A 10409-nucleotide genomic window follows, 5' to 3' on the forward strand; every position below is an offset into this window, starting at 1 on the left:
AAACAAGTTTTGGTCACTCATTTGTTTGCGTAGGTACTTGCCGAAAACTTTGCATAAAACTTTAGCTTCGGAATCACGCACTTGGTAAAACCAACCGACGGTTTGTTTCTTAATAATCTCAATCCCTTGTCTTTCGATTTCTTTTACTTGAGGACAAGTAAAACTTTAAAGTCCGAGGAGGTTTAATAGGGGCATTTCGTCCCTATCTTTTAGCGTGATTTACGGTTTAATTTTAGATGAAATAAATAAGTTTAATTGCAAAAATAGAATGTTTTAATAAAATAACGAAATAAAAATAAATTCTGTACTTTCGGTTAATTTTCGTTATTTTTTATTAAATTAGAAAATAAAACGTCAAGCTAACTCGGCTCTCGAGAATTGTATTTCAGGTACGAGCAAGGAGCAAAAATCCTCCGACATACGCGGGGCGTATCACCCTCCACGCGGGGTGTGGAACACATTGTCAGAAATAATTGCTCAATCCGCAGGCACCACGTGGAACTTACTCACTGCCACGCGGGGCGTCCTACCTTCCACATGGGGCGTATGAGCAATGATAAGCAATAATATCTCAATCATGAATGTCAGACTGCAAGATCTTCTAAGTCAACTGACAATATGCGGGGCGTACAACCATACACGCGGGGCGTGTATGGGAAGTTCTTCAGTCCAAAAAAAACCAGAGACTTACTTACGCGAGGCGTGCTTCAGCTACGCGTGGCATAAAAGACCCAATTCAAGCAATAAAATCTCAGAAACTCAACCACGCGAGGCGCACCCCAGTGTACGGGGGGCGTGGTTGAGACAACAAGATCTGGATTTGGTCCACATGCAGGAGATTTCTGATGGAATGGGCAAATACGCGGGGCGTACTCCACCATACGCGAGGCGTGTCATGGGAAATCTGCAGAAAATCATGTTCCTCCATGCTTGTATCTTGTAAAATTACAATTCTACCCCTAGCTTGATGTGTATAAATAGGAGCGACTAGTACTCATTTAAAAAGCTTTTGGAGATACAAACTCCTGATATAGATTAAGCTCTTGTTATATAGTTTGAGATTTTATTTTACATAGCAAAACTCTATCACCTTGAGAGCTTGTTCGTTGATTCCGGCATTCCGTCAAAGTTCCGTTCCATCTCCGTTCACCAAGCTCGAAAGCTCCACCTCCAAGTCCTAAGAGACGGCCTTGAGTCCGGTTAGCTAGTTCCGAGGGTGGATTCTTCCCTTTTCACTTGCTAATTAGCTTGTACTCTTCCTATGTACTAGGCTTGGTTGTATTCCATATTTACATTCTCCATATTTATAATTTATGATTCATAATCTCTTTTTCTATATATGTTTTGATGTTTGTTACTTGTTTTGATATTCGTAATTGATTATTGTGTAGGAGAACGCGATCTCCGACGCCATTCGGGCTATCTTTAGGGATTCATATAGGTGTTGCCTTACTGGAAGTGACGCTCCGAAAACCGTAGGAATTGACAAACCACGAAACTTACGGGCCCTAATTTCTGATCCCGAGCATTAGACACGCCTTGACTAGGAACCACGTAGTCTAAGTACTTCACGGGTCGGTCATACTACACGTAGTCGTCATTGCAACAGTAAATCATTAACCGTATATATATTGGGAGTCATTGTTTATCATATTTATAACTTATCACCATCTGTATCATTTCGTAGAGTTTTTGTTATATAAATTGGTCTCACCCGTAGTTAGGAGTAGTTTGTAGTTGTTCCCCGAATCAACTCAAAGTATTCACCGCTTAGTTAACGTATAAAACCGAGTCGTTTAATACTTGTAGTTATAAATCCCGTGGATTCGATACCCGGTCTTAACCGGATTATTACTTGATACGACGGGGTACACTTGCCCCTAAGTAGTAGCGTCTAGTAGAGATAGAGCATTTAGGAAGATCACAGCCATAGTCGTAACGCACTTATCATAATATGTTTCGTAAGTTCTACCGGACACACATCAATTAACTCCCCCTTTTCATTTTCCATTACCGTTGTCCCCCCCTTTTTGGGCACACATTGCACCGGACTTACCCATTGGCTGTCAGAAATTGGAAAGATGATACCTGCATCGAGGAGTTTTATAACCTCGGCTTTTACCACCTCTTTCATGTTGGGATTGAACCGGCGTTGAGGTTGAGCAGATGGTTTAATCTCTTCCTCAAGAAAAATCCTATGTGTGCAGATTTTGGGGTCGATACCTTTGATGTCATGGATTGACCTCCTTTATGTTTTTTCAGCACCTCCAGCAATCTTTCTTCCTGTTCAACTGTCAATAAAGAAGAAATAATAACGGGTAAATCTGTGGGAGGCTGAAGAAAAACATATTTTAAATTACCGGGCAAAGGCTTGAGCTCCTCTTTCGGAGGTTCCTCCAGTGAGGTTTTAGGTTTAGGCTTGATCTCACGATCAAGGTCCTCTTTTCTACTCTTTACCCAATAACATTTTTCAGGTGGGAGGTCTTCGAATGGTTCATTTAAGTTCTCACATTCCTCACTACCTAAATCAAGTCCCAAAGAGGCCTCTCTAATGCTATGGTTAACTTCCTTAACACATTCGTCTATTAATGCATCTACAAAATTACAGATTTTGGAACGCTCCTGAGGAAATTGCATAGATTCATAAACATTAAATGTTACCTCTTCGTCTTGCACCCTTAGGACCAATTTACCTCCATGCACATCTATCAGCGTCCTACCGGTTGCAAGGAACGGTCTTCCGAGGAGGATGGGGATTGAGTCATCTTCTTCCATGTCGAGGACTACGAAATCGACCGGGAAGATCAGTTTATCCACTTTCACCAATACATCTTCAACTATGCCCCGAGGTCACGCGATTGACCTGTCCGCTAGCTGTAGTATCATATTTGTTGGTTTGGGTTCTCCGAGTCCTAACTTCGTGAAAATAGATAAAGGCATTAGATTAATACTTGCTCCTAAATTGCATAGTGCCCTATCTATATGCATGTTGCCAATCCTACATGGGATGGTAAAGCTCCCTTGATCTTTAAGTTTGGGGGGCAATTTGTGAGTGATTATGGCTGAGCATTGATCTTTAAGAAATTTTGCATAGTTTGGCATTTCCTATAGTGCCTCCATTAACGGAATATTGATTTCTAATCTACTAAGGATTTCCGAAAACCTAGCAAATTTCTTATCTAAGTTGGCCTTTTTCTGTTTCTGGGGAAATGGCAGTTTTGGTGCATAAGGCCTAACTACTTTTTCTACAGCTACTCCAGGAGCTGAAGTTTCAGACAGGGGACCGGGGTTGCTTACCACTTCCGGTTCCCTACTTACCTGAGGTGACGGTTGTGTTTGTGATTGGGGTGGTACGAGTGTGTCCACTTCCTTGCCACTCCTCAAGGCGATGGCTTGAACCGTTTCCTCTTGTGAGAGGAACGCCTTTTGGCATTCCCTTTCCTCTTGTCTGATCGCAGTGAGTTGGTTGCTCAGGGCTCTACACGCCTCCTCGTTGGCTGCAAGTCGGATGGATATCTCTCTTAAGAGAGCCATTATTCCTTCTGAGCGCTCTGTTTGCCTGCCATAAAAATCAGAATTAGAAGGGGGATATGGAAGGTTATCCGTGTGTGCCACGTATGGCCCTGGCGGATATTGTGTGTTCTCCCGATCATAGAAGTCGTAAGTTGGGGGTTCAGAGTTATACCTTTGACGATTACCCGAATAACTTACATTCTCACCTCTAGGTATATGGTGGTTGATATGGCATACCTCACCGGGGTGATTCTGGCCACATCTTGCACAAAATGGTGTTCCTGTTTAGTTGTTGCGGCCAAAGGAGGCCATAAGGAAGTCCATTTTCTTGTTGAGGTCAGTCATGGACGGTTTCAGAGTTCTGTTGTCCATAATTGCTGAAAGAAAGATTTTACAAGTATATAAGAAGTATAATACTATGAATCGTATGAAACGATTGTATGACAGTATATAAAAAAGTATTTTGTATAAACAATATAAACAAAGGATATTCACAAAGGAATGCCTAAACTAACAAATCGACCTTTGGTTTGATATTGCAGAAGAAATAAATCCCCGGCAACGGCGCCAAAAACTTGATGCACCTCCGTTGAGAAGGCTCACTAAGGGATAAGTGTACCCCGTCGTTATCAAGTAATAAATTTGGAAAGTTCATGTATCGAATCCACAGGATTTATTTACTACAAGTATCGAGCTACTTAGTCTCAGTTGTTATCTAGGCTATGTGGGTTTTGAGTTGGTTTTGTTTAAGTTAATCTACTCCTAATTGAATTATGCTACTCCTAGCTAAGTTATACTAATTCGAACTAAGTTATTCTACTCCTAACTAAGTTATTCTACTCCTAATTAAGTTAAAATACTCCTAGGTGATCTTTCACTAATGCAATTACCCGAAGGAACATGGTATGAACGATAATAATGAAGATAGATTACTAGGTCAATAGATTAAAAACCTAATCTAAGTCACTTATATTCAAGGCGATTAACCCTACTTACCCTCCTGAAGTCTCTAGTGCGTGATTCCCTTGTAAGGCCAAAACTAGGTCTAAGGCTCAGCAATTTGGGCTTAATCAACTAAGAGGTCGTCAATCTCCTAGGCTCTGACTAGGTCAGATTCAGCTCACAATATGTGCCTACTAGATTTTGGGGCTTTTGAATGAGTTAAACCAATTGAATAAAGCGTAAGACAAAGATTAAACAAATAATCATAGAACAAAATAAGAGCTAAGATATTATTAAAGGCGAAGAATATTGTCACGGGATACAATTAGCCTAGGATTCATAGACTGTATCAAAGGGTACAAACAAGGAAAGATAAAAGGTGATACGAAAATCCCTTTTAGGGAACCTGTCTACCCTGCAGCCGGCTTCCTAGGTCTTAAGGACGGACCTTAAATAATTCTCGGTGGATGGAGCTTCGGAGCTTCGGAGCTTCTTCAATGGAGGTTGAAGGAGATGGAGAAGGTGGAGAGAATTCTTCAAGGGTGAAAAGCTAAGGTAATTTACAATAATGAAAAGATGTCTATTTTACAATTGGAAATTCTTATTTATAGACGCGGTTCGGGCCCTCTTTCTGACCTAATTCGTATCCTTTTGTGGGTGGGAAGTCGTGGGGTCAAACGTGTCTTCATGGGGTCGGGAATCAGTCTTTTGACTGATTCCCACAGGTCAGCTCACCGAGCTGGGCGAGCCAGCTCGGCGAGCCAGCCTCCAGCTCGCCCGAGCAGGCCCCTAAGGGCCTGCTCGGTGAGCTGGCCTACGAAGGCCAGTTCGCCGTGCGGCAATGCCCAGAACGCCCGTGCGTGTCTGCTGAATGTCCCAAAATGCGTTTTTCACCCGAATTTGTTCCTGCACATGCACGAAACTCCAAACAACATTAGTCCAAAGGCTAAATTGACCCGCCAATCGCTCATTTTAAGTGAAAACTCCGTTTGGTGCGGCTTTTGGCGGATCAATTAGATATAAAAGATAATGGAAATCTGACGTACATGTTATTTAGGCCATATTTGCCTAAAATTACCAGAAAACGAGCCTAAACAACGAAAAGTTAATAAAACATTTCAAATTTCTAACTAACTCACACAAAAGCATATAAATGCGAGAATTGCGAGAATTGCTCGCTTATTCATGAATCAATGCTAAAAACTGTCCTAACACCGTACCCAAAGATAGGGGTTTTTGACCCCTATCAACTACGAGCAATACATCTACAGTTCCTATTGGAATTGTTCTCAAGGTGCAAGGAGTGTGCACGAGTACACCTCGGAGTTCTTGCGGCTTTCGGCAAGGGCTAACTTATCGGAAACTGAAAGCCAAAAGACTTCAAGGTATCTTGAAGGGTTGAGGTACAACATCCAAGACCGTATCGGAACACAAATGGTGATTCGGGTGCAAGACGCCCGTAATTTAGCATTGAAGGCTGAATCACAGTTGAATGTGAGAGGACGTGAAGGCTATAGGAGAGCCGGGACTGAAGGTACTTATGGAGGGAGAGGATCTCCCAAGGCGATTGAGAAGGGAAAGGGAATTGCAAGTTCAAGCGATTCCAAGGCGCAAAGTGTGGGGAAGGCGCCTAGTGGAGATGTGAGGCCTTTTAAGGCGACACAACCCCCTAGGGGCAATAACCCCTATGCGAGACCAGCCCCATTCAAATGTTTCCGATGCAATGAGTCGGGTCACCATTCTAATGAGTGCCCCAAGAGGAGAAGTGCCAATATGGTTGAGCGGTATAAAGATGATGATGAGTATGAAGAGGAAGGGGATGTTTGTTGTGACCCCGTTGATGATGAGTATAAGGGAGAGTATGAAGGGGGGCAAGCCATACATGTTGTGAGAAGACTCCTGATCTCGAGTAGAGTGGAGACGGACCAAAGACATCAATTGTTCCGAACTCGATGTCTTGTGCAAGGGGTGAGATGTAATGTGATCATTGACAGTGTTAGCTGATAGCTCCCATTTATATAGGGTTTTTAGGATTAATTTAGTTTGTTTTCCCTTTGTTTCTATTTAATTTCAGTATCGTTTTATTACTTTTTAGTTAAAATTAGTAATTTCCTTTATTTATGGTATTTTTGGTGTTTTCAGGGATTTTCAGGGACCTTTCGTGCATTTCCGAACCAGACCCAAGCCTATTGGAGCATTTCCGGATCATTCAGGGACCATCAGAGCACTTTTGGGATTCGTCAGGGACCATTAGAGCACTTTTCAGAAGCCCATGGACCTAAACAGATAAAAGCCGGAGCCACAGTTCCTCAAATAGGACCTGTCTCGGTGAGACATCACCTGTCTCGTCGAGACAGGCCCTCGTCTCGTCGAAACAGGCCTTGTCTCGACGAGACGAGGCGGGGGAAGGCACGCCTGCGCCTTCCCCTTTGCTAAAATTCGCGAATCAAGGCCCTAAAAGCCCATTTAACACTTTGTAGATGCCATTTTTACCCCTGAGGCATTAGGGTTTCCTCCCTAACTCTATAAATAGGGAGCTAAACCTAATCTTTGAGGGGGGGATTAGCCACTTAATAAATTGGAGAGCCACTAGGGCTTTCTCTCCTCCACAATGTAGATTTAGCTTTTATTTCAGTTTTATTTTCCTGTTTCTATATTAGATTTCTTTTCTATTTTGTTATTTCTTTCAAGAACAATTGATGGGAGAAGTTCTTCATCTTCTATTTCTGTAATTGGAATCGGCAAAGCGGGTTTTGGATTTCTATCTCTCCCTCTTATCTTTTGCGATTATATTTAATTGAAGCTTTTTCCATTATTCATATATGCCTATTGCTATGATTAATTTGTCTATGAATTAATCCACATCCAATTTGGGATGGGGATGAAATTGATTGTAAGAATATGTATGATTAGGGATTTAGGACCTTTGATTGATCAGTTTATGCATGCTTAATGCCTAGATATTGTTAGGAACAGGATTTATGCTAGAATGAACATTGATAATGATCAACTAGCCTGTTTATGTATATAATGTGCTTAATGCCTGTGACCCTGACATTAAATAGGATTATAGATAGATGAGAACCTGACCAAGGAATCGTCTATACCGAACTTGTGTAAATCTGACTTCGCTAGAGACCACTAGGAATGAGGCTTTGTGGCTGGGCTACGGCTTTAGCCTTAGTTGTCAATAAACCTAATGCTTTGCATGACCTAGGGTATATGCCTAATCAAGCCGTCACCCGAATGCATGTGAATAGGTTAGACAAATCCCGTACAAATTTGTCTTTCACTTAGGACAATTACCTTCAATCATTGGTAAAACACAAATCTGAACTCCCTAAACCCATACCTAGGATTTAATCAAAGGAATCCTCAACCTATATTGTGCCATCCGTCAATTCACCTTCTACCCTGTCAATTGTTCACTTTATTTTGTTATGTTTATTTCCTTTAATTCAATTAGTTAGTGATTAAAAACTCAAATCTTTATCCAACCCTCTAAACAATTAGATCATTCTAGGTAGATTTACTAGTTATAACGAATAGTCTTTGTGGTTCGATCTCGTGCTTAGCACAATATTACTTGTTGCGATAGGATACACTTGTCCTATTAAATGATATATACTTTACGAGCATCAAGTTTTTGGCGCCATTGCCGGGGACTATTTTGATTATAATTAGATTAAATTTGCTTGGAACTATTTTATTTATAATTAGATTATATTTCGAAATACCCGACAACAACACCATCAAGTGTTGTTGGGGGCTATTTCGTTTATAATCTGTGTAAACTGAATAGGTTGAAACAATTGTTTAGATTTGTATATATATAAAAAAAAGAATTTATTTTTTTCGGGTTTTTCGTGTCGTCTCGCCGAGACACCTGGCTGTCTCGACGAGACGTAAAATAAAATTTAAAAAAAAAATTTAAAAAAAAAAAATTCTCGTGTCGTCTCGTCGAGACACTGTTTATCTCGACGAGACGCACCCGAAAAAAAAATTAATTTAATTTAAAAAAAAAAAATTTCTCGTGCCGTCTCGTCGAGACACTGCTCATCTCGACGAAACGGACCAAAAAAAACTTTTTTTTTAATATATATATTTAACGTTTTTTTCCTATTGGCAGAACCCTCTAATCGGAATACTCACCGACGCCGGATTAATTTTCAGGACTGCATCTCGGAATTGAAAATTTAGCATCGAAAAGTCGGGATTGGATTGACAAGCCACCCCTGAGGGAGTTTTTCTATCCTATTTCTTTTCTGCACTTTATGTTTTACTTTTATGTAATAATGGAAGTAAATGCATGTTGTAAGTGTGAGGAGGAGATACTATGATATGATGATTTTTGATTCTGCCATTTGCATGTTTTTAATTTCTTTTTGTTTTTATATTAGGTTGCATGTTTTTGTTTTAATTTTAGGATTTAATGTCTTTTGTTTTCATTTGCTTTTTTATTCTAGGAATAAAAAGAATCCTAAGTAGTTGAATTTGATACATTTAGCATTCCCGCAATACAGTTGACAATGCGCTTAAAAATTTGCACATTCTAAATGAAATTGATGCATGCGAAAAATCTTGAACAACGTTTGAGTCTTCAAAGAGTATTATTTGCCTAAAATTGACATGGAACGGAACGTTAGTTGAGGCTAGGATTGATACCAATAACCCTTAAATTGTGAGTTAGAGCCAGAAAGATCAATATTTTTAGACTCATGATTAGGAACAATTGATCTCTTAGGTGTGGGATTACATTTATTGTCTTTGTGCTCATAGGAATTGCATCCAATACTGGTTGAATTTTGTGTTTTTATTAAACTTGAAATGATTAGGCAACCTAGGTGTAGCCCTTTGTGAAATTTAGGCTATTTCTTTGTTTAGCCAAAATCCCTTAACAATTCCCCTAGATAAGCCCCTTTGAGCCTTTTATCCCTTTCTTTGATCAACCCTGTTACAAACCTTAGCCTTCTTAAATATCCTTTCTCACCCAAGTTAATTGACTCAATTTAGTTTTGATGAATCCTTAGACACACCTATCTTTCAATTTCCCGCTAGCAATCATTAAAAGGTTGTAATTTTAATAGAAGAAGCAACCTTTACCCAATTGAATTTCACTCTTTTCCCCTCTATTCAAAGAAAAAAAAAATAAATGGTTAAAAACCAAATTAGAAAAAAAAAAATAAAAAAAAAATAGAGGAAAGGATAAAAGATGTGTTTATATTTTAGTTGCTTCCCGAATTCACAAACACAACCTTGAGTTTAAACCTTCTTATACATAGCGGATAACGTGTCCCTTTTGAATTCTGACTTGCTTGAGGACAAGCAAGATTTTAAGTGTGAGGAGGTGGTTTATAGCTCCCGAAATACGAAAAATGTGTCCTTTTTGCAAAAATTTTAACTATTTGAGTCATTTAACTTTTTGCCTATAAATTCCCTTTTTCCTACCCCAACCTTTAGCCAATGTTACAACCCTTAAAGACCTATGATTTTGTTTAATTTTAATGCATTAATTTTGACCGGATGGATGATGCAATCTCAACGTGACCACTTTGTGCAATAAAATGTAGAGCGTTTCTAAAAAAAAAAATTACCCAAACACTTGAGCGTTAGAGTGACCACTTGTGAGCTATCAATTTTAGTTCTCTTCTTTCGTTTTCATGAAGTGTTGATTGATAAAACCAATTAATCAGTTTTGGAGACTCGCCTGAGGTTCATTATGTTTTTAATTGCAAAATGAGTAGTCTGAACTGTTGTGAATAATAAAGTGTAGAAGATTCTTGTTTTTGTAAGGGAGCTATTTGTTGATTTTTCTCTGTTTTGAACTCTGTCTTGCTTGGTGACAAGCAAGATTCAAGTGTGGGGAGGTTGATAGCTCCCATTTATATAGGGTTTTTAGGATTAATTTAGTTTGTTTTCCCTTTGTTTCTATTTAATTTCAGTATCGTTTTATT

This window comes from Euphorbia lathyris, chromosome 2, assembly GCF_963576675.1.
Source record: "Euphorbia lathyris chromosome 2, ddEupLath1.1, whole genome shotgun sequence".
In the NCBI taxonomy this organism is placed as follows: Eukaryota; Viridiplantae; Streptophyta; class Magnoliopsida; order Malpighiales; family Euphorbiaceae; genus Euphorbia; species Euphorbia lathyris.